Consider the following 24158-nt stretch of genomic DNA (forward strand, 5'->3'; position numbering starts at 1 on the left):
TGGATAATACGTAAATATTACATACAAATAACTTTTGTTAGCGAAAATGCCACTTCTACAACCACCGCCGCCACCACCATTGCCCACATCACCACCACCTTGACCACCCCACCTCCACCACCACTATTCCCACCTCAGCCACCACCGACACCAACTTGCCACCACTAGTAGCACCTCAACCCCTCATCACTACAAACGTTGTCACCAGCCCTTTTGCCACTTGCGTCACCACCACCACCACCGACACCGCCTCTTCTGCCACCACCACTACCACCTCTACTATATACGTAACCTCTGCAACCACCATTACCACTACTTCCTTCTCCGTCCACCACCATTACCACCCCCACTACCACAACCATCTTTGCCACCATTACCACCCCCATTTACTTATCACCACCACCACCAATTCCACCCCATTGCACACCACCACCATCACCACCTTTGCCTCCGCCTCCATCACCACCATCGTCGGCACCTCTGCCGCCATCCCGCCCCCTCGGGGGCCGCCACTGTTGGAAATTTAGTATAAATATTTATATTTTTACTAACTTTGGACATAGATAAATATATACATATGTTTTATATATAACGAACTCTAAGTGGGTTTGTGTTCTCCTCCATAAGGACTTCGAAATGATATATTATATGTCCAAAATAGAGTATAAGTGAATGAGATATCGATACTCAAAGATGGATATTTGAGAATAAGTTTAGCAAAAGAGAGGAATGTGGGAATGAGTCCCACATTGGTAGAAAGACCAAACTCAACAAGGTTTATAAGCTTCATTGCATGGAAGGCTTACAAGCTTGTGTCTATGGTTATGCTACTATTCCTACCTGCGTGCTGGGGGGTGCAAATCTTGGTTCCGTAGACCAAAAACACCGAACTCGTGCATGGGCGCGACCTGCGGACACGAATGCAGCTCCGAAAACTCGGGCGCGCGCTACCCTCATTTTTGCTAAACTTGACAGTTTTGGTGCCTATTTTTGAATTCTGTAACTGATGCATTAATTGCATAATTAATGACATTTATTGCCATTAAACGCTCAATCAATTAGTGATTTGTTTCCGTTTCACGAATCAACTATAAAAGAAGACCTTGCCATCTCATTCAAATATACGAATGAAATTACTCTTCTTCTTCTTCCTTCTCTGCACTCCTGCTTCCGGCGATTCTTTCAGGAAAGTGGTGATATCCGGCAGTACACAATATTTTTTAGGTTGTTGTACCCTGGGAACAGACGACGAATCTGTTTAAGGGAATCGAGTCCAACTCGAGCCTCAGCCACATCGTTAGCATCTAATTTTTCTTTACAGGAAGCCTCAAGGACGAAAACGAATACATATTACTAACAGTCTTAAACAGATTTATTTTTGTTCTAAAACTTTCGTTTTCTGTTCTTTTATTCTAAATTCGAGTTTGTATCGATTTTTTTTCTTCCTGTGATATATTTGATTGTGGTTACGATTCTTTTAGAATGTCTGCAACTCCCATTGGTACTGGAACTCCTGCTGTTGGTGCTACACCTGCTGTGAACCCAAATGCACCGGTTCCAAACATCATGGCTAATCATGCTGAGAGACCTGAAAAATTTTCTGGTCTGAACTTCAAGAGGTGGCAACAGAAGATGCTGTTCTACTTGACCACCTTGAACCTGTCTCGGTTCCTAACAGAAACTGCTCCTGTAATTGCTGAGGGACAGGCTGATGCTCAATCTGTGAATGCAGTGGATGCATGGAAGCTTTCAGAATTTCTATGCTGCAATTATGTGTTGAATGGGCTAACAGATGCACTTTACAATGTTTATTGTAAGGTTGCAACTGCTAAGGAACTATGGGAGTCGTTGGAAAGGAAGTATAAGACAAAAGATGTTGGAACTAAGAAGCATGTTGTTGCTAAGTTCTTGGAGTACAAAATGGTTGACTCGAGATCTGTTATGAGTCAAGTCCAAGACCTTTAGGTCATCATACATGATAACAATGCAGAAGGGATGGATCTTAATGAATCATTCCAAGTTGCATCAATGGTTGAAAAGCTTCCTCCTGGTTGGATAGACTTCAAAAATTACCTTAAGCATAAGCGAAAGGAGATGTCTATGGAGGAACTGGTGGTGCGTCTTCGCATTGAAGAAGACAATAGAATAGCCTTGAAGAAAGGCAGTGAAGTTGAATCTTCTAAGGTTCATATGGTGGAAGCTGGTCAAACTTCCAAAAGCAAAGGCAAAGGACCTCACAAAGGGAAAGCAAAGGGAAAAAACCTAGGCCCCAAGGTAGGAACTTTCAAGAAGAAGTTCAAGTCCTACAACGGTGGCCAACCGGGTCACAAGGCTTCGGAGTGCCCTCAACCTAAGAGGGAAAACCATCAAGCAAACATGGTGAATGATAACATGGAGTTGGTGGCCATGATAACTGATATCACGGCTATGGTTTCTGAAGTGAATCTCATGAATACAAATTCAAAGGAGTGGTGGATTGACATGGGAGCTACTCGTCATGTGTGTCATGACAAGAGTGTTTTTAACACCTACAAAGAAGTTGAAGATGGTGAAAAGCTCTACATGTGTAATGCAGCTACCGCAGATATCAAAGGTGTTGGTGATGTCATTCTAAAAATGACTTCGGGGAAAGAAGTGAAGCTTAGAGATGTTTTGTATGTTCCTGAACTTCGTAAGAATCTAGTGTCGGGTGGTTTGTTGAACCAATTTGGTTTTAAGCTAGTGTTTGAGTCGGACAAGTTTGTTTTGTCCAAAAATGGTATGTTTTTGGGAAAAGGATATGCCTTGAATGGCATGTTCAAATTGAATGTAATGGTGACAAACAAAATGAATAATGAAAGTTCTAGTTCTGCTTATTTGCTTGAGTGTTCAAATGTTTGGCATGTTCGCTTAGGACATGTAAATTACAATTCAATTAAGCGATTAATTAAACTAGAATACATACCAAAACTTAATATTGACTCAAATCACAAATGCCCCACATGTGTTCAAGCCAAACAAACTAGATTGTCTTTCCAAACAATCAAAAGAAACACCGAACCTCTTGATTTAATTCACACTTATGTGTATGATCTAAAATCAATTCCTACTCAAGGTGGGAACAAACACTTCATTACATTCATCGATGATAGCACGAAATATTGCTACATATATTTGATGAGTTTTATGCATAAGAAACAATCCTATGTGCTCATACAAACCCTAATGCTTGGATCTAGGTTTCTCTATTGTCCATGCTTTGAATCCAAGACTTACAAACCCTAGATCTATCAAATAAGAACTGAAAAAAGGGTTTAGTAATTACCTTTGATTGTTATATAGCAATAACAATCAATCCTTGCTTTGATTAGCTTCAGAAAGCTTAGTGCCTCAAGTGTTGCACCTCTAATGGAGTCACAAACACCACTAAGCAACTTGGATGAAGAGGAGAAGAGAGAAGGCTGCCCAAAACATCTAGAAACCCTGGAGGAACTCCTTATCACGTTTTTGGGGCCTTAGGGATCTATATATACATGTAGGCTATTAGGGTTTGCAACTAGGAAACCCTAATCTTACTGCTTAAGCCCTAAGCAGTCCAATGGACCATTCCAGAAGGCCCTTGGACGATTTCTTTATGGTCCTCCATATAGAATTCGTCCATTGCCATCTAATGGATCCTAAGCCCAACTTTGTAATTATCTTATAATTACAATTCAAGTCCCTTAAGTTTAATTAATCTCTTTTAGCCACAAAATTAATTCTTAATTAATTCTTGACTAATATTAATTGAACAATATGATTTCTTCTTTAATATATTATTCTCATAATATATTAATAAATCATAATTAAACCTTTATCTCTCCTTAATTCATCCTACATATTGCTATGGTGAAGGTAACCCAAAAGGACCATGCTCATAATCGGGTCAAGTACATACCAAAATAGTTATGGACTTAAACACTAATCCAACAGTCTCCCACTTGGATAAGTCTAATAACTATTCTGCGTATGACTTCAGAACCTAATCAGCAATCGTAGCTTCTAAAAGTCGATGTCAACTCTGATCTCATCAGATACGCGTGTCCTTTAGATAAGGGATTATATATTCCTCCATTCTTCAAGATATCGTATAGACATGAGACATGGATTGAAATCATTCTCTCAGTCTATGTGTCATTTCCCGATTTTCGATTTATGACGACTGACTAATTGAACAAATCGAATCAGTCCTGGCCCGACCAAGCACTTTCCTTTGTCATCACTAAATCATCGAGGGGCTCACAGATATCGCTTTTATCCCACCTTGGGTAAAAGGAATGGATAAACTTCGACACAAATGCTTGCTTGCACCTACTAATCGAATCACACACAACAATAAGTTTTATAACACCAAGTTACTGGTGCGTTTACTTATTGTCAATGTGCACCCGACCATCAAATAACAACTCACACGTCTCGGTTTTAAGAATATACAATGTTATCGTCTCACCAATCACTCGTGATAAAACCATGAAGTGATTCAAGTGAGCGTGGGTTTAATCCAATACTCTAATCTTATCAAAGCACTCATGAACTCTGCAGCAAACTTGTGCTATGTCTAAACACTTTAAACAATCTACAGACAGATTCATGGCAGTCTTCCTTCATACCTACTTCCAACGTATGACCGACTGTGGATGTTTGAATAACCTAGTTATTCTGGAAGTCAAAACATGCAAAATTAAACGCAATAATAATATTAATCCTATATGGTCCCAAAACTTTTGAGGGTAAATAAAAACACTTTTATTTAAACACCATATTGATTACTCATTATTCATTGCTTACTGTTTCAGAAAATCAACTTATTACTCGAATTATAACCACAATTGTCCCATGCTCCAAGCATGCACACTTTGGTTTCCTATGGTCCATACTTTGTGAAATAGATCAATTGAAAAACTTTTCCAATGAAACTCATTTCACAATCCCCAATTCTTATTATTAGTATAAGAATACCAAATTATTGCCACTTTTAGAATATGTCAGATTCTAACATTTTATGCGATGATTCTTTCGTAATGTCATAGCACAAAAGTCACTAAGACCCGACTAATGAAATTACAAGGTATTCTATCGGAAATTGTTACAAGACAATTCCATAGACGTGAAGTCTCACATTCAAATTACATTCCTTTGAACATCCTTCTCGCATAAAAGTTTCTAATCTACATAGATTCTTAATATCCAACTCTCATTAATGGAAACATTTCCATATTTGCCATATGACAACTCATTCTTAATAGAATCTTATCTATTCATTATAATGTCAATATAGTCCATCCAATATAATACTTCCAACTACTCACAAGCGACAAATCCTCAGTGAACCTCAGATCGTCCTTTGATAGTTGTTTAATTATTTTAGTCAAAACCGATTCTAGTCCTTTTTCCCTCTTAATGCCCTAGGCATTTGGAAAAATTAGAATGGTCAAATATTACAGCATATGTAATCGATCCTATACACGAAGCGTATTGGACACGATGCATAATGTCTCACATAAAGACGTGATACTTTATCATCCTTCTGCCATAATATTTTTATGTGCCATGTTCCCACAATTCGAACTATGAAGAGAGATGCCGTAATCATAATCGAATTTTGAGAATGCACTATGTATCCTTGACTAAATTTATTAACATTTCTCGTTCTAAGCATTAGAATTTTGAAACGAAGTATAATATTCTCTCCCTTAATTATAGCAAAACGACTTTTCAACCCTTGCAACTTTGCAAAATGAATCTTTGTTTTCTATAATTAATATTGCTAACTTGCAATACTTACCATAATAATCATGCTCCCACTAACATGATGATTATTTTCTTACCAGCATAACACTTATGCTCCCACTAGCTTTGACATGTATTCAGAAAAAAATTGAACTTCTAGAAAACAATGCTTATTGAATTCCTTAAGTTCATATTTCTAATACCTAATGCTTTGATAAGCCTTTATCTAAGCTCTTTAAGCTTATACACCTTTGCCTTAGATAGCTCACATGTGTGTCTAAACAATTCCAGAACATATAGCAATAAGTCTCGATTGTTCAAACTAATTGTCAAATCCCACAATTCGAACTATGAAGAGGGATGCCGTAATCATAATCGAATTTGAGAATACAATTTTCACAATTGCTATCTTCTTAAAATCTCTCTTAGTGAAAGCATTTTCTCACAATCATTTTCATGAAGGAGGAAAATATTATGACACTTAGATTTTATGATGTATGTGTTCCTATCCATGTGAATTTGTCAAAATGAAAGTTTGCGACAAATCCCAAACCATATGGACTGAACTTGTTCAATCTTGATTTCTTGCCTCATGGTAACACGAGTGCCGACCATGTCTTCCAAGTGGTTTAGCAACTCACCCTTACATATCGATGTACTTTCCATTGATCAAGTTGCTTTGTCTTTACGCATTCAAATGAGAACTCATAGAACTCAATGGCATAGAAAAAGAGTATGTCATCCACGATATGCTTTAAACCTCAAGTCGTGTACTAGTGATGATCAACTAGGTTTACTCTTGATTTGTTCTTAAAACTTTTCAAGACCATTAAGACTCCCACTAACTCCTTGACATATAATATTCTCTTGTCAAGAAACATTTCTTGACAAACAAATATTCAAGAGTTAGTGTAGTCTTTTGTCAAGTTTAACACTTCACACAATTGGTCCTGGTTGGTCTTTGTCTTATCCAAGACATCACAACTTACCAATTGCAAATGTGCAAGAATAAGAAAACTTTTCCAAATTCCACATCTGACGAGTGTTATAAACCTACTTAAGACTTGTCACTCAATTCACAATCTTGACTCTAAGACTTGATATTGGAACGAAGTATGATTGACTTCTTGATTTAACCATTTCCATAATTCTCGATTCCTCTTCTTAGACATACAAATGCACTAAGACTCACTTAGAGGATCAATTGAGATATGGTTCTTAATCATTAAGACTTATCATAAAACACAATAAAAGGTACTCTCCCTTCTACTTGGAATGGAGAAACTTTTATCTTTCTGCCTACTTGATTCTTCTTATTTGTTCTGCTATTGATTGAAACTCTTTCGATCAACTCAGAATTATACTTAATCTTATAAGTACAACCATATTTACTAAACTTTAGTAAATCATGACGAATATCTTTATCACTTTTGTGGTGGACTTGATCACCGCACAACCTAGTGTAATTGATCTCCTAGTCCTTCTCTTGACACATTGTCAAAGAATTAGTCTAATTTTCCAAATATGAAGTTTCTCATTCATCACGCAACCAAGTTCCATAACTCCAAGTTTCTGTCCAACTAAAACTTGGGCGATGAGAATCTTCCTTTATTTGGCAAATTCTCGACATTGCCACAAATAACATAACTAAGAATCAAATCCATTATAGAAACAATCAGACATCAATTTTCATACACACCATTGTAAGGATAAATAAATAAGACAAAATCAAAATTTATTTTATTGCCGAAAAACTTGTCCTTACAATGTAATTCAACTGAAAACTATGCTATTACATATTTCTTATCAATTTATCCTAACTCTAGAGTAGTAGCTCAAAAATCTGATCCTCGTGTCCATGTGATCGAAATCCATTTCTTCATGATCAGATTCAGCACGCTTCTGCCTTAAGCTTCCTCTCTTTTCTTCGATCCTGCAAAAACATCAAAATGTAATGTTATCACATCATGTATTAAGAATCAAAGTATAGGAACTTATAGAGTTAGTTAATAGATTTTTACCTGAAGTAGAGCCATACGTCTTGACTCTCCCATCTCTTAGATCTCTCAGGTAAACAGGGCAGATTCGTCTCCAATGCCCCTTCTCTAGGCAGTAGAAGCAGATGGACTCTTTTGGAATGGCACAAGCAACTATCTCAGATTTTACCTTTTCTGGATTTCCAATGTCACCATTTTCAATGTCCATTGAAGTTTGGGAGTTTGATTTTCCAGACAAATTTGCTTGATCAGCACGCCAAATCATTTCTGATTCAGCAGCTATAAGCAAATAGGTCAAATCAATGAGGGTCACGTCATGATCCATCATATAGTACTCTCTAACGAACTCACTATATGATTCAGGAAGTGACTGAATAACCCAGTCAACAGCGAATATTTCTGAGATATCGACACCCATCATCCTTAACCTATCAATGTGTGACTTCATCTCTAAGACGTGGGCACACACAGGTTTCCCATCTTTGTGTTTACTTGCCAAAAGGGCTTGAGTGAGCTTGAACTTTTCAAGCCTTTGAACTTGTGGGTTGGGGAGAATAATTGGAGGAGGTTTAGGAAGTGAAGCATGACTCTCATTTCCTTGATCGTATCGTGGAACGTCATCTTCATTTGGAAAGCTTGTTCCAAGTGACTTGGGAAGACCATTGTAAGATTTAGACATCTACAAAACGGGAGAAAATTCAAGTTAGTTTATAAGAATCCTTGATGTAACACCCAAATGAAACATCAAGGCTAGGATCCAACACAACATTCTACAACCTAGAAGAGGGATGTCGTAATCTAGTTGCAGAATATTTGAAGGTAGGTAAATGACGATTTACCAATTCCCACCATGAAAAATGAAAAATAAATTTAAGTTTTAAATGAATTGAAACTCCTAGATCTTTTGAGATTCATTGAACTTTTCAATGGCATGTTTAATATCGATTATGCCCTTCTATTTGTGACTGGGATGCCGAGGATCACAAACAAGGTGTGAATAACCATACGAATCACGTGGTGCACTCAACGTTATGCTCACTTAATCAATGTGACGGTTAACCAGACACGCTCCATTGATCTATGACAAACATCGAGCCACCCTTCGCCACCAACGTCAATCCCAAATTAGTGTGCCGGTTAGCCACACACGACGTTTGACAAGGGTACGAAGTGTAATTCCATGGATTAGCATACAATTCCACATTTTTCCTAAAGTAACTAAGATTGGGAATTTATAAAAGCATTTAGTTACTTTGTACTTCATTATACTTATAATGGAAGGTTTTCGTCCTATCCTACCCGTTCGGCTAACGACCCTCCACTAGTCAAGAGTGCGGTGGGTAAGAGTGGATACCCATTCAATCGCCATTTTATAGGCAATTTCCTTAAACACCCCTTATAGACCAGCTTCGTGAATGAGGCCTACTAACGGTAAGACTGACTCTTTACTCATATATATAATATTAGACTTTTAATCTTACATATATATAGTATAGGGTGTATTTTACACTTTTTAAAATACTAGGTGGTTTTATTAACTTTCTCTTTTAATTAAACCTTTAATTAACTTAACAAAACCAAGAGGGTGAAATTTGAACTTTTCAAAATACTAGAGTTTTAGAATTCAAATATTACATAATTAAACTATTAATCAAAATTTTAAATTCCAAAACTTGAGGGCAAGTTTTGAAACATTTCAAAACATTAGGTTTTAGAATTTAAATATTTCAACATTAAACTTTTAATCAAAATTTTAAATTCGAAAACTTGAGGGCAAGTTTTGAAACTTTTCAAAACATTTGGGTTTAACTATTTAAATTTCAAAAACAAAACTTTTAAGTTCAAATTTAAACTATAAAACCTAAAGGGAGTAATTTGAAACTATTCAAACTTACTAGGGATCAAATAACAAATAACACAAATCAAAAAATTAATTTAGTGATTATCTATATTTGATCTAATCCAATTTCTTGCAAGATAAGTTACCAAATTAATACAAATAATCAATTTTAATCATATAAGGAATTTATTATCTAATCAATTGGTAATTATCTTGTGTTTTGGCAAGGATAATCATTTAATTAAGATAAAATTCGGATTTTAACTTCAAAAAATGATTTAGGCATCAAATCCAAGTCAAAACAGCAACAAAATCCCGAAATACCCTCTGCCTGACGCCCGGACTCGCCGAGTAGGGCCAACTCGCCGAGTCCAGATATTGACTCGCCGAGTTGAGTCAGGCAGAGGCAAAAAAAACTCGATTTTCAGCAAGCAAAACAGTTAAGCATCACATACAATTGAAACCAATCAAGGCTCTGATACCACTGATGAGTTTTATACATAAGAAACAATCCTATGTGCTCATACAAACCCTAATGCTTGGATCTAGGTTTCTCTATTGTACATGCTTTGAATCCAAGACTTACAAACCCTAGATCTATCAAATAAGAACTGAAATAAGGGTTTAGTAATTACCTTTGATTGTTATATAGCAATAACAATCAATCCTTGCTTTGATTAGCTTCAGAAAGCTTAGTGCCTCAAGTGTTGCACCTCTAATGGAGTCACAAACACCACTAAGCAACCTGGATGAAGAGGAGAAGAGAGAAGGCTGCCCAAAATGTCTAGAAACCCTGGAGGAACTCCTTACCACGTTTTTGGGGCCTTAGGGATCTATATATACATGTAGGCTATTAGGGTTTGCAACTAGGAAACCCTAATCTGACTGCTTAAGCCCTAAGCAGTCCAATGGACCATTCCAGAAGGCCCTTGGACGATTTCTTTATGGTCCTCCATATAGAATTCGTCCATTGCCATCTAATGGATCCTAAGCCCAACTTTGTAATTATCTTATAATTACAATTCCAGTCCCTTAAGTTTAATTAATCTCTTTTAGCCACAAAATTAATTCTTAATTAATTCTTGACTAATATTAATTGAACAATATGATTTCTCCTTTAATATATTATTCTCACAATATATTAATAAATCATAATTAAACCTTTATCTCTCCTTAATTCATCCTACATATTGCTATGGTGAAGGTAACCCAAAAGGACCATGCTCATAATCGGGTCAAGTACAAACCAAAATAGTTATGGACTTAGACACTAATCCAACAATATTTACTTAAGAGTAAAGATGAAGCAATAGACAAGTTTGTCTTGTGCAAAAGTGAAGTTGAGAATCAACTCAACAAGAGAATTAAAGTGGTTAGAAGTGATAGGGGTGGGGAATATGTTTCTCCCTATGCTGATTTTTGTGCTAAAAATGGAATTCGTCATGAATTCACATCACCCTATTCACCTCAATCCAATGGAATTGCTGAAAGAAAGAACCGTACCTTGAAATAAATGGTCAATGCCATGATAATTAGTTCGGGTGTAAACCAGTCAATGTGGGGGGAAGCTATTTTGTCGGCTAACTATCTTTTAAATAAGATACCTCGCAAAGAAAAGAACGAAACACCGTATGAACTTTGGATGGGAAGAAAGCCATCGTATAAGTACTTACGAGTGTGGGGGTGCCTAACTAAAGTTGTAGTGCCACCACCTAAGGTACAAAAGTTAGGGCCTAAAACATTGGATTGTGTATTCATTGGGTATGCACAAAGTAGTAGTTCTTATCGGTTCCTAGTGCATGATTCTAAGAATCCTGAAATACACAAGAATACCATAATGGAATCAAGGAATGCTTCATTCTTTGAATACGTGTTTCCCTGTTTGAACAAGGAAGTTGAAAGCCCATCTTTACCAAATAACGAAGCTGTTCGAGAGGAAGAACAAGCTCGATCAGAGGAGGAAGAGATAGAACCCAGAAGAAGCAAGAGGGCTAGAGTTGAAAAATCATTTGGTGATGATTTTTTCACCTATGTGGTGGAAAGTGAACCTAAAACCTACCAAGAGGTGGTAACTTCTTCTAAGGGACCTCAATGGAAAGAAGCCATAAAAAATGAGGTAGAATCTATCTTACAAAATCATACATGGGAACTAGTGGATCTACCTCCAGGTAGCAAGCCACTAGGTTACCGTTGGATTTTTAAGAGAAAGATGAAACCTGATGGCAACATTGATAAATACAAGGCAAGACTAGTAATCAAAGGTTATACGCAAAAGGAAGGTCTAGACTACTTTGATACCTATTCGCCGGTAACGCGGATAACATCCATTATATCAGAAACTTGCAAGTTCATCAAATTGATGTGAAAAACGGCTTTCCTAAATGGGGAGTTGGAAGAAGAAATTTATATGGAGCAACCTGAGGGATTAACTGCCTCAGGACAAGATAACAAGGTTTGTAAACTTGTTAAGTCTCTATATGGATTAAAACAAGCTCCTAAACAATAGCATCAAAAGTTTGATCAAGTCATGATGGAAAGTGGCTTTAGAATCAATGAGTGTGATAAGTGTATCTATGTGAAAAACACCACTCATGGTTATGTCATCTTGTGTTTGTATGTTGATGATATGCTTATCATTGGTAGTGATGACAAGATAATAAGATCCACAAAGGATATGTTGAAATCCAGGTTCGACATGAAAGATATGGGTTTAGCAGATGTGATTCTTGGAGTGAAGATCACAAGAACCCAAAGTCGTTTGATTTTAAGTCAAACACACTATGTGGATAAAATTCTTGAAAAATTTGCTAAGGGAGACACTAGCATAGCTAGAACTCCAATTGACACTAGTCAACATCTACGTAAAAATAGAGGTGATAGTGTTAATCAAGTGGAATATTCAATAATTATTGGCAGTCTGATGTATCTAATGAGTTGTACCAGACCTGACTTAGCATATGCTGTGAGCAGACTAAGTAGATACACTAGTAAACCCAGTTCTGAACACTGGAAGAGTATTACTAGGTTGCTGAGGTATGTGATATACACGCGAGAATATGGACTGCATTATGGCAGACATCTAACAGTTATCGAAGGATACACAGATGCAAATTGAATATCTGACATAAAAGATTCCAGATCTACAAGTGGATATGTGTTTACACTTGGAGGTGCTGCTGTAGCATGGAAATCATCCAAGCAAACAATTATATCTAGATCCACGATGGAATCTGAATTTATCGCCTTAGATATTTGTGCTGAAGAGGCGGAGTGGCTACGTCAATTTGTAGAGGACATTCCCGAATGGCCTAAGCCGGTAACGGCCATATGTATACATTGTGATAACAAATCGGCAATTGGTAGAGCTCAAAGTACAATGTATAATGGGAAATCAAGGCACATTAGACGTAGACATAAAACGATACGACAACTAATCTCTACGGGAGTTATCACGGTTGACTGGGTGAAGTCAAAGGATAACATTGCGGATTCGCTTACAAAAGGCTTGAGTAGAGATGTAGTTTATAAGTCGTCAAGAGGAATGGGACTAAAGCCCATGAATGAATAAATTCATACGAAGGAAACCTTACCCAGAAGACTGGAGATCCCAAGATCTGGGTTCAAAAGGATAACCTAATTGTATGAGTGGGGTAGGTCATTGTGAGGGGGAGTCAACAATTCTTCCTAGTCCATTCCTTTATGTAGTGACAAAATTAGGCTAAACATATGGTTTTTAATGATTCTTGGAATCACTATGTGAGAGAGAAGTGGGGTCGCTTCGAAGGGAATTATAGGGGCAAAAATACCTAAAGCTCTTGCAGAACCAGGTTAGTGTTCATGACCAAAACGAACACGTCTATGAGGATATGACCTTGTCAGGGAGAGTCCTGTGAGATTTACATTGTCGTCTACATAAATGGCAGCTTAGTTCAAAGACATCGAGATCTACTAACTGCTACGAGATTAAGTGTAACTTCTTAAGGGAGGGTTCAAAGGGTAATACCTACCTATCCTATGCAGGATTCAACTGTTGAAAATTTCGTCTGGAAATTGGATGTGCAGAGATCGATCTCCATTCATGTGGGTGATTGTTGGAAATTTAGTATAAATATTTATATTTTTACTAACTTTGGACATATATAAATATATACATATGTTTTATTTATAACGAACTCTAAGTGGGTTTGTGTTCTCCTCCATGAGGACTTCGAAACGATATATTATATGTCCAAAATAGAGTATAAGTGAATGAGATATCGATACTCAAAGATGGGTATTTGAGAATAAGTTTAGCAAAAGAGAGGAATGTGGGAATGAGTCCCACATTGGTAGAAAGACCAAACTCAACACGGTTTATAAGCTTCATTGCATGGAAGGCTTACAAGCTTGTGTCTATGGTTATGCTACTATTCCTACCCGCGCGCAGGGGGGGTGCAAATCTTGGTTCCGTAGACCAAAAACACCGAACTCGTGCATGGGCGCGACCTGCAGACAAGAATGCAGCTCCAAAAACTCGGGCGCGCTACCCTCATTTTTTCTAAACTTGACAGTTTTGGTCCCTATTTTTGAATTCTGTAACGGATGCATTAATTGCGTAATTAATGACATTTATTGCCATTAAACGCTCAATCAATTAGTGATTTGTTTCTGTTTCACGATTCAACTATAAAAGAAGACCTTGCCGTCTCATTCAAATATACGAATGAAATTACTCTTCTTCTTCTTCCTTCTCTGCACTCCTGCTTCCGGCGATTCTTTCAGGCAAGTGGTGATACCAGGCAGTACACAATACTATTTAGGTTGTTGTACCCTGAGAACAGACGACGGATCTGTTTAAGGGAATCGAGTCCAACTCGAGCCTTAGCCACATCGTTAGCATCTAATTTTTCTTTACAGGAAGCCTCAAGGACGAAAACGAAGACATATTACTAACAGCCACCACCACACCCCCTTCGTCGTCATCACCACTACCACATTTATCCCATCACCACCACTATCGTCATCATCCTTGTTTCCACATCTGCCACCACCACCACCATCACCTCCTTTTCGACCACCACCACTACTACCAACTTCACCAATTCCACCCTCTCTGTCACCTCAACCACCACCACCACCACTGCTACTTTATCCTTTGTCCACCACATCCACCCTTTCGTCACCACCTCTACCACCTCCACCACCACCACCGTCGCCACCACCATCACTCACTCTTTCACCACCACTACCTTCGCCACCATCACTCCCTCTATCACCATCACTTTTGCCACCACCTCCTTTGCCACCTCTGCCACCTCTACATCTACCTTTACCTCTACCTTTACCTCTACCTCCTCTTCCTCCGCCACCACATCTACTAACTCCACCTCCTCTGCCACCACAACTACCTCCTCCTCCGCACACCGCCACCACCCCTTCAACCCCTTCCACTATATAAAATTTATCTATAAATATGAAATTAAATTTATTACTACATTTTAAATCAAAAAATGACGTTTCAAAATAATTAAATACTCATATATATATATATATATATATATATATATATATATATATATATATATATATATATATATATATATTAATATAATATATATGCGTAGCTAATCGTAAATATTACTTCACATAATATTGGTTAATCAAGTATGTATGTAAAACTATATCATTAAAAAAACTGACATTGAAGTTGATTTAAAAGTAAAACAAAAATCAAAGAAAAATTAACAAAATGGAAATAAGATGACGATGTGTAAATTGGTGCTAATCCTCCTATTTTCACGAGTGATAGGCTTTATAGAAGGAGACACTTGCTAGATATCATCCCACAAAAAAGCTAAATTGGTGCATGGTCAAAAGGATTAATGGACGGCAAATTTATTTCAACAATCGTGGCTTTATATCTGTGGATCAAAATTAAAGTTACGGCTATCGTGGCTTTATATCTGTGGATCAAAATTAAAGTTACGGCTCTTGTTAGTGATATTTGCATATTTAGACTTATATTAAGTATAGATTTCTATCATTTATTAGCTAATTAATTGCATATCATGGACAAAAGATACTTAAAAGAGTTTGAATTATGTTTTCAGTCCAAAAGCGAAGCTCGGAAGTAAAAGGAAGGAGGAGAAGCGGTTGGGAGCTCGGGAGTTGAACAAAGAAGAAAAATGCTAAAAATACAAGGTACTCGGCGAGTAGGGTCGACTACTCGGCGAGTCGCATCGAAGAATCGAGAAGATGAGGACTCTCTGACTTTCCGTGCACGGGAATTAAGTGATAGACTCGACGAGTCAGTCATGGACTCGGCGAGTCGGTGCGAATCTATAAAAACGACTGTTCAGATCGACACAAGGATTCTGGAACCTTTGGGGAGAAGCAAGCTGCGAATTAGAGTTAGGAGAGATCTGGGGAACGAAGATACAACCCTAAACCCAATTCCGAAGGAGATTTGAGGCAAATTCACATCATTCTTACTTCAATCTATTGTTTTTTCATCATGTTTAGACTTTTGGATTTCGTTTTTGTGCTGTTAATTAACTCAATCAGGAGCTAAACCCTTTTAACTTCTGTTTGGGGAGACAATATTGAAACTATGGTTTGATCTATGGTAGGATTGATTTAATATTGGTGATTTTGTTAATTTTAACTTGTTAAAGAACCTTATGTGTGAATGATAACTATTTTTATGTTAATAGGAAGATAATTAAGCTGCATTAACATCTCTTAATTGTTACCTCATATAATTTATGTGACCACTTTATTATATGACTAGGATTAGCGACTGTGAAACTAGAATTAATAGAAAAATAGGTAAATTCATGTGTGAGCTTGTGTGATGACCATCAACAAGAGGTTAATTAAAGGACCAAATTAGTAACCATTACAAGTCTAAATTAACCCGAATAAATAACCTAGTGAATTGAATTAAATTAGACAACTGGCCACTGTTTGATTTAGTTTGGTCTCTAAGGATTAGTGCAACGAACGTGAATCTAATCACTTGAATCGGTAGCCAATAGAAGAATTAATCCATTGCACTATTACCATAATATCAACCATAGGATCAATTGAGTTGAACTAAACAGAAGTTCCTTTTATCATTGAATTTAGTTGAATCTTTGCTTATTCAGTTTTTAGTTAATTAGTCTAAGTATTAGTTAGTAAGTTTCTAGACTTGTAAAACTAGAGAAAACCCCTTCTTATTACTTAATTTTAGATAAAATTAGTTTTTAGTTTTAATTCTCCGTTCCCTGTGTTCGATACCCTACTTATTTAGCTTTACCACAATTGATAGGTCCACTGCCTTTGTGTGTTTATTTTATAATTAAAAGTAGGATTAAAACTAGTTGGTTTTACACACATCAAGTTTTTGGCGCCGTTCCCGGGGAACGGTTCTAAATTAGCACTAAATTCTATTTTTATCGATCCTTTGTGTGAGATTTATCTTACACAAAGTTAATTTTTAGGTAATTTAGTAATTAGGATATGTTTTGTTAAAATTCTGTTTTAATTAGGAACTTTTCTGTTTTGCCTTGAACTCGTCGAGTGCACTCGAAGCAGCTCGGCGAGTCCATCGCTGTTCACAGTTTTAGTTTTTATTTTATTTTCGTTCTTTTTATGCGTTTCTCTTGTTTTGTTGCAGGATTTTCATGACCAGAAGATCCAACACTCCACTGGTACCCCCTTTTGAAGACCCAAAATCCGCATTGAGGAAGAACAAAGGCAAAGACGTTGAAAGCTCGAATACACCTAAGAAGTCGCCTTTGTCTAGCTTGAAGACTGTTTTTGGGAAGAAGAAGAGCAGCAAATCAGGAGCATCCAGCGCTTCTTTAGCAAGCGAGGACCCAATCAAAGAAGATACTGAGTACGATTCCGAAGGAGAAGAAGACCCTACATTCGGGCACGTTTCCGATTTCGACGACGAATTAGCCATTATCATGGCTAACATCGATGAAGTCCCCATGGGGGAATGGAAGAAGAAGATGCGTGACGATACCGGCCAGGGACTTGTGCAACCCGCAATTCCCGCTACTGCTACTTTCGAACTAAAGGGCCACATACTCGCTCAACTAAAGGAGATTCCCTTCTACGGAAAAGATCACGAAGACGCCTATAAACACTTGGATGAAGTCAATAATGTAGCTGATTACTTCAATGTTCCAAATGTGCCTTGCGAGACCCAGCTGCTTCGTATGCTTCCAGTCACATTCAAGGGTGCTGCAAAAGATTGGCTCAAGTCACTCCCCCCGGGTCCATCACCACATGGGCTAAGATGAAAGAAGAATTTATTGACCACTTTTGCCCACCTTCTAAAATAGCCAAGTTGAAGAAGGCCATTGCTAACTTTGAACAACAACCCGGAGAGTCCCTTTATGAGGCGTGGGAGAGGTACAAAAGTTTGCTAAGAAATTTCCCACACCATGACCTTAATAGCCAACAAGAAGTCTCCATCTTCTATGACGGAGTCAATGTCACAACAAGGCAATTACTTGACTCGCAAGGCCCGCTCACAAAGAAACCAACCCCCTAGTCTAAGCGTCGAGTCCGGTCCTAAAGGATTTATGAGTGAATGCTTACTGAAGCAACGGGAAGTTTTTTTTGAAGTCCACTAAAAGCTGGATTCAAGACAGAATTTAATTATTTTCCGCCCATCGATGATTCGCCGAGTGCAGTTAGCCTACTCGACGAGTCGCAGTATATTTCCACGACTTCAAAATTATCGTGCTATGACTCGACGAGTTGTTCATGGATGACCTTTTTCCCATGTCTAAAGTCGACGAGTTATTCTTTTATCTACCACAAGGGCTGCTGATTTGATGCTGTTAGCTACACCATTTGACCACTTTATCTTTGTAATCAATTACTGAAGATTTTCCAGTATCGCTTCTGCACATTTGGAGCTACCCACATGCGATTTGATACCCAATACATGGATGAGATTTTTCCCATGTCTAAAGTCGATTGAAGTAGGAGCTTAATAGAAGGTGATCAGCCTAGCGACTGCTACCCCAGGGGAGTTTGTTCCAATTCCCTATATATTTTATTTTTATTTTTCTTTTCATGCATTACATGCAATGAGGACATTGCATGAATTAAGTGTGGGGTAGGGGGTTGGTTACATCTTAGTAAATTTAGAATTCTAATATCCTAATTTAGGTATATTTAAAAAAATTGCATACCAGAAATGTTGCTTAGGATTTAAATTAGAAAATTTTGGTAAAAATTAAATTAGGATTCCATGTTAGAATTATGTTGATGATTGCATGAAGGCCAAAATGTTTAGTTGAGCCAATATACGTTCTAGTGCATTTGTGGCTTCCTTATTCCAGTGAAATCATGGGACAAAAACACGACCTCGCTTAGCCCGAAGGATGCGATAAGTTTAGTATCGTGTACCAGAAATGTATCCAGAAAAATTATTATCGTTAACCAATAAAGGTTGAAGTTGAGCGCCCCTGCTTAAGCATGTAGGGTTTGAGTGGAAAAAAAGTGAGATATATGTAAAAAAAGAGAGAATTACAAGAAAAGTTGTAAGAATTTTGGAGCAATCAAAGTAAAGATCAAAAGATCAAAATTCCGAAGATTCAAAAAGTTGAGGATACCAAACATCAAACGAAAAGGTGGTGAATTCAAAGAGATTAAAGATCAAATGTCAAAGAAGTGAAGAATTCCAAAGCGCTCCAATGTGGTATCATAAATTGTAATTTCTAGATTATGTATGCTCGGGTTGCTCAACCAAAAATACCTTGAGGATAGGAGGTTTTCTGCGGATGGATTCGGAGGGATGCATAAAATGAGCATTGTTCGGAGTAAGTGGGTGAATGTTTATGAGGATTGTAAGTATTTGGAGTATTGGGGGGTTTTAGGAAAGTTTTAGACACAAATGCATGCGTTGCGGTCTTGGCATAATGGCTGGGTTCAATTGGAGTTGTTCTATGTGATTCTAATATGTTAAAATTCAGTTTTGCTTGGGGGGAAGCAAAAGTCAAGTGTGGGGTATTTTGATATCTGCATATTTAGTCTTATATTAAGTATAGATTTCTATCATTTATTAGCTAATTAATTGCATATCATGGACGAAAGATACTTAAAAGTGGTTGAATTATGTTTTCAGTCCAAAAGCGAAGCTCGGAAGCAAAAGGAAGCAGGAGAAGCGGTTGGGAGCTCAGGTGTTGAACAAAGAAGAAAAATGCTAAAAATACAAGGTACTCGGTGAGTAGGGTCGACTACTCGGCGAGTCGCATCGAAGAATCGAGAAGATGAGGACTCTCTGACTTTCCGTGCACGGGAATTAAGTGATAGACTCGACGAGTCAGTCATGGACTCGGCGAGTCGGTGCGAATCTATAAAAACGACTGTTCAGATCGACACAAGGATTCTGGAACCTTTGGGGAGAAGCAAGCTGCGAATTAGAGTTAGGAGAGATCTGGGGAACGAAGATACAACCCTAAACCCAATTCCGAAGGATATTTGAGGCAAATTCACATCATTCTTACTTCAATCTATTGTTTTTTCATCATGTTTAGACTTTTGGATTTCGTTTTTGTGCTGTTAATTACCTCAATCATGAGCTAAACCCTTTTAACTTCTGTTTGGGGAGACAATATTGAAACTATGGTTTGATCTATGGTAGGATTGATTTAATATTGGTGATTTTGTTAATTTTAGCTTGTTAAAGAACCTTATGTGTGAATGATAACTATTTTTCTGTTAATAGGAAGATAATTAAGCTGCATGAACATCTCTTAATTGTTACCTCATATAATTTATGTGGCCACTTTATTATATGACTAGGATTAGCGACTGTGAAACTAGAATTAATAGAAAAATAGGTAAATTCATGTGTGAGCTTGTGTGATGACCATCAACAAGAGGTTAATTAAAGGACCAAACTAGTTAACCATTACAAGTCTAAATTAACCCGAATAAATAACCTAGTGAATTGAATTAAATTAGACAACTGGCCACTGTTTGAGTTAGTTTGTTCTCTAAGGATTAGTGTAGCGAACATGAATCTAATCACTTGAATCGGTAGCCAATAGAAGAATTAATCCATTGCACTATTGCCATAATATCAACCATAGGATCAATTGAGTTGAACTAAACAGAAGTTCCCTTTATCATTGAATTTAGTTGAATCTTTGCTTATTCAGTTTTTAGTTAATTAGTCTAAGTATTAGTTAGTAAGTTTCTAGTCTTGTAAAACTAGAGAAAACCCCTTCTTATTACTTAATTTTAGATAAAATTAGTTTTTAGTTTTAATTCTCCGTTCCCTGTGTTCGATACCCTACTTATTTAGCTTTACCACAATTGATAGGTCCACTGCCTTTGTGTGTTTATTTTATAATTAAAAGTAGGATTAAAACTAGTTGGTTTTATACACATCAGTTAGTATAAATATGTGCACCAGCAAGCAGATAAAAAATATAACATCATAGAGAATAGATACACATAGAAATTAGTAAGGTATAAATTTTTTTGCAGAGCCTTAATTTTTGGCAGCCAAAAATTACGTGTGATATCTTACAGTGAGTGATCAGATTACAAGTGCAGTTTTAGCCTTGTATGATTGTAATTTCCTTGGTGTTAATAAAATCCCCTCTCTCTCGTTCACCCGTGGATGTAGGTCAGGTTAGACCGAACCACGTTAAATACCGTGTTCAATTTCTTTTGTAATTTACAGTAGTTTTTATTCCGTGAGTGTTACCGAAATCATTTATCAATTTTTAGAAGTGCTTAACTTGTTTTGTTGCATTCCCAACAAACTGGTATCAGAGCTATGGCTGAAGATGGGAAAGTTAAGATCGAAAAATTTGATGGTCAAGATTTCGGTTTCTGGAAAATGCAAATCGAAGATTATCTCTACCAGAAGAAGTTACACCAAACTTTGTCCAAAGACAAACCAGAAGCAATGACGCAGGAGGAGTGGGACTTGTTATATCGGCAGGCACTCGGAGTGATAAGGTTGTCATTGGCAAAGAATGTCGCTTACAATATTGTCAATACGAAGACAACCTACAATCTGATAAATGTGCTGTCTAATATGTACGAAAAACCTTCGGCAACAAATAAGGTTTTCCTGATTCGGCAGCTTGTAAATCTAAAGATGAAGGAGGGTAGCTCAGTGACAGACCACATGAACGAATTCAACTCAATAATATCAAGATTGATATCTGTTGATATTGGATTTGAAGATGAAGTCATGGCGTTGCTACTATTATCATCGTTACCCGATAGTTTGTCCGACACAGTGACGGCCGTTAGCAGTTCAGCCGGAGGTGCCAAGCTATCATTTGAAGGTATTCGCGATTTAATCCTTGGTGATGATGTGCACAGAAGGAGTGTCGGAGAAGCTTCCAGTAGCCTTCTAACTACTGAAGGCATAGGAAGAAAGACCAACAGAGGAGGTGGTGGTAGAGGAAGATCGAAGTCAAGAAAGAGAGGTCAGTCGAAGAACAGAAAAGATATTACCTGTTGGAACTGTAATGAGAAAGGTCATTTCAGAAATCAGTGCCCAAAGCCTTCGGCAGATAAAGGCAAGAAGGAAGTAAATATGGCAGCGGATTCTGAGGATGATGCGCTCATTTGCTGTGTTGAAAACTCAACTGAATCCTGGATCATGGATTCTGGTGCGTTGTTTCATGCTAGTCATTCCAGAGAAGTAATGCATAATTTCAAGCAGTACAAAGGGAAAGTCAAATTAGCAGATAACAAGAGCCTGGATATTACTGGAGTTGGGGATGTGGTCCTCAAGACAACCTTGGGTACGAAGTGGACTTTGAAGAATGTCAAGTTCATTCCAGACTTGAAGAGGATGTTAATATCTGTGGGGCAGCTTGATGATGAAGGTCACCATGTTACATTTGGTGATCATCAGTGGAAAGTGACAAAGGGAAACTTAGTTGTTGCTAAAGGTCTGAAGCGGGGTACACTATATATGGTGGAAGTTTCTGATGCTGAAGTACATGTTGTTGAAGAAGTTGGGATATCCACTCTATGGCACCAAAGACCTGGACATATAAATGAGAAAGGAATGAGGATGCTAGCCTCCAAAGGAAGAATACCATATCTGAAGACTGTGACAGTTGACTTCTATGAGGCATGTATTCTGGGTAAACAGAAGAAAGTTACTTTCACAAAGATAGGTCATCCTCCCAAGTCCAGAAAGTTGGAGTTAGTTCATTCAGATGTTTATGGTCCCACTTCAGTTTCTTCAGTGTGAGGGTCTCGATACTACGTTACTTTCATTGACGACTGCACAAGGAAAGTTTGGGTTTATTTCTTGAAGCATAAGTCTGAAGTTTTCAGCATATTCAAGAAATGGAAAGCTATTGTAGAGAATGAAACAAACTTGAAAATCAAGTGTTTCAGATCAGACAATGGGGGCGAATACAATAACAAAGAATTTGTTGATTATTGTGCTGGCCAAGGAATCAGAATGCAGAAGACGGTTCCGGAGACACCTCAGCAAAATGGAGTAGCAGATAGGATGAACCGCACATTGAACGAGAGGGGTAAAAGCATGAGACTACATGCAGGTTTACCCAAGATGTTCTGGGCAGATTCGGTCAACACAGCTGCATATTTAATCAACAGAGGACCCTCAGTCCCCATAGGGTTCAAGATTCCAGAAGAGGAATGGCAAGGTCGGAAGATTTCGCTCAAACACTTGAAGGTATTTGGTTGTGTCTCGTATGTTGAAGTTAAAGACTCGGAGAGAGACAAGCTAGAGGCAAATGCAAGGAAGTGCACCTTTATAGGTTACGGGTTGGATGACATGGGGTACCACTTCTGGGATAATGAGAATAAGAAGGTTATCAGAAGTCGGGATGTGGTGTTCAACGAGAATGCTCTATACAAGGATGAACTTGCAAAAAGCTCCAATGGTGACAAGCAACCAAAAAAGAAGGATCAAGTTGAGTTAGAAGAAATCTCAGATGATGATGTTGTAAAACCTATTAGTACTCCAGAGATAGGTGAAAGTTCAGGAAGCAGTGGGAGCTCAGATCAATCTGGAGATAGTGGGAGCACAGTGGATAGTAGTTCAGAGGATGAGGTTGCAGATGATGCAGAAACAGAAACTCCCATTATTCGTAGATCCATTAGAGTACGAAGACCTCCAGTCAGGTATTCTCCTTCAGCTAATTACTTGTTGTTGATTGAGAATGGTGAACCTGCGTCTTATCTAGAGGCCTTAAGGATGAAAGATTCCATACAGTGGAAGAAGGCTATGGAAGACGAGTTGAGCTCACTTGATAAGAACCATACTTGGTCCTTGGTCAAGCTCCCGACAGGGAAGAAAGCACTGCAGAACAAATGGGTGTTTCGGGTTAAATATGAGATTGATGGCACCAAACGATACAAGTCAAGGCTGGTAGTAAAAGGGTTTCAACAAAAGAGAGGAGTTGATTACAATGAGATCTTCTCTCCAGTTGTAAAGATGATTACAATCAGAATGGTCTTAGGTATTGTAGCCTCTGAAGATCTCCATCTAGAGCAGCTAGATGTGAAGACAGCTTTTCTCCATGGTGACCTGAAAGAAGACATCTACATGACACAACCAGAGGTTTTTCCCA

The 24158-nt window shown here is 37.7% G+C and overlaps 1 non-coding gene across 1 annotated transcript; it reads right to left on the bottom strand.

The window, feature by feature from the left end:
* Positions 1–17902: 17902 nt before the first annotated feature.
* On the bottom strand, positions 17903–18009 carry LOC145123173 (small nucleolar RNA R71). Its single transcript, XR_013715045.1, has one exon. It is a non-coding gene; the product is annotated as a small nucleolar RNA R71 (small nucleolar RNA).
* Between the last annotated feature and the right edge of the window lie 6149 nt (positions 18010–24158).

This window comes from Lactuca virosa, chromosome 6, assembly GCF_052849685.1.
Source record: "Lactuca virosa cultivar CGN04683 chromosome 6, Lactuca_virosa_CGN04683_v6, whole genome shotgun sequence".
In the NCBI taxonomy this organism is placed as follows: domain Eukaryota; kingdom Viridiplantae; phylum Streptophyta; class Magnoliopsida; order Asterales; family Asteraceae; genus Lactuca; species Lactuca virosa.